The sequence below is a fragment of the Helianthus annuus genome, chromosome 17 (assembly GCF_002127325.2).
Source record: "Helianthus annuus cultivar XRQ/B chromosome 17, HanXRQr2.0-SUNRISE, whole genome shotgun sequence".
Lineage (NCBI taxonomy): Eukaryota > Viridiplantae > Streptophyta > Magnoliopsida > Asterales > Asteraceae > Helianthus > Helianthus annuus.
The window spans coordinates 77,620,230-77,622,508 of NC_035449.2; positions in this window are offsets into that span (position 1 = coordinate 77,620,230).

Sequence of the window (2,279 nt, forward strand, 5' to 3'; positions counted from 1 at the left end):
GCTATTAAAATCGAATCATGTTTTTCCCAGTCATAACTAACAGTGTTAACAGACAAAGGTCAACCATATAGTCATTCATTATCAAACATGTTCTAAATTACAGTCTGTTGTGTGAACTGTTCCTCTGGGCGGCGAAACTCTAACCGACAAAAGAACCCCAACATTCGTCATAACAACCCCGGTGAAAAATCACATGTTTCGTCGGCTACAAGTGTGGCGAAACATCACAAGTTTCGTCGGCTGCATGTGTGGCGAAACATCACAAGTTTCGTCTGAATCAGTTACAAAAACCTCAGCTGCACAAATTTAACATAACTATGGGTCAAGCGATGGTTACTAACTAACCCTAATACGATCCTTCATCATAACAGTTTCCAATCATTTAATCTCAATACGCAGATTTAGCGAAATCCTTAATCATGCCCATTTAACAGTTTATTCACCACATACAGTTTATTCACAAGATACAGAATTGCACAAACTAGTTAACCCTTAATCATCATTGTTAATCAAGCAGCACATTAGTGGATTACGAAATCAAGATTACATGTATATATTTCACCATCAACGAATCACAAAACTCACATGAGATTGTACAATGCTAATTATATGACTTTCAATTCAAACACCAATCATAACCCAAATCATTCAGCAAATAACCTCACTTAAAACAATAGATATCTACACACACAGCATCACAAATAGATCGAATCGGGTTGTCGTGACTAACCGGTTGTGAGATGGAACACACAAGAACTTCAAAAGAATGGTGATTGCCGTCGGATGCAAGGGAGAGGAGAAAGTGTCTAGGGTTTCGCTAATTTCAACTTACGCAACTTATGCGAATACACAGTTCTTATAACCTAAACACCTTTGGGCCTCATATGGGCCAGAAGCCCATTTCAACGAAACCCCATTGGACGAAACTCCAGTGTTTCGTCGACTGAAGAGTGTGACGAAAGTTGCATGTTTCGTCGAAGATGGATGATGGCGAAAGTCTAATGTTTAATCTCACAAAAGATGCATGTGACAAGTCTATCCACTCTTAAATAGTTCATAAATTTTATTAACTAACCAAACAATCATACAACCACTAAACATATACCAACATGAACAAGTTACAATGCATACGAATTATGAAAACACTTTGCGAAACGAGTAACATGTCAAGTAAGGACCTTGAAAACTCGGGTTGTCACATAAACAGTGACGTCATGGCACGTATTGAGACAACGGTAAACACATCAGTTCATAATCGATATGTTCGGGTGGGAATCACCCCAGTCCGTTCAGTCGTCTGTTCGTGATAGTGCTTATGTCCGAATCCGTACTCCGGTCACCTTCTCCGGCAACAATCCTTTTCCAAACCAACTTCAGACTAATCATCAAGTCTATAGTCCGTTTAGATCCAGATCCCACCGTTTATAAGTAAATGTTTGAGAAAAGATGAAAGAAAGCATAAGTTTTAGTTGGAAAGTCTACATTTAGTAAGGATTTAGCGTAAAAACACATGAAATTCCTTAGATTTGAGCTAGATCTCGACTAGAATGATGTCACACAGTAATTTATTACAACCGCCATGATGACATCACCTTCAAGAGCTCAAATCTTGGGGGATTTCACGGTGAAAAGTGAGATTTCAAAGGAGAATCATGTAGAGGATAACGTGTAGCTCAAGGATGTATAAGAATCTAGTGTAAAACGTACCGAAATCGCCGAGAAATGGAAGAAAAGAGGAGTGCGTGCGTCTGGTCGAGTGAGGCTGTCACATCAGTGAGAATGGTGATGTGACAGGCCTATTTATAGTGCTAGAGTGAGTGAAGGCGGTGTGCAACGGTTCGCCTGGCAGCTCGGTAGAATGGCCATCCGATCGGTTGGTCATCCAATCGGATTGTCATTCGGCCAATCCCATCTTTTTCGTTTAACCGTCTTTGATTCATTTTGCGATTTAGATTAAGCATTGCGTTGCGTATTATTGTGTAATAGTATCACATGACTAGATTACATTATTTAACACAAACGATTTTAAGTTTTATAGTTTTCGCCAGTGACAAGACTCTAGTCCCTCGTTCAACCAAGTCTCAAGTCTCACGAGCCTCAAGAGTCAAGCACCAAAGTATCAAGAGTCAAGAGTCTAGTCTTCCAAGTAGCATGTATCAAGTGTCAAGAATCAAGCATCAAGTATCTAGTTTAAGTGTCAAGCCTCATAGTATTAAGTATCAAGCATCTAGATTTAAACATCACAAGAATCTAGTATATAGCATAAGATTCACCAAGTA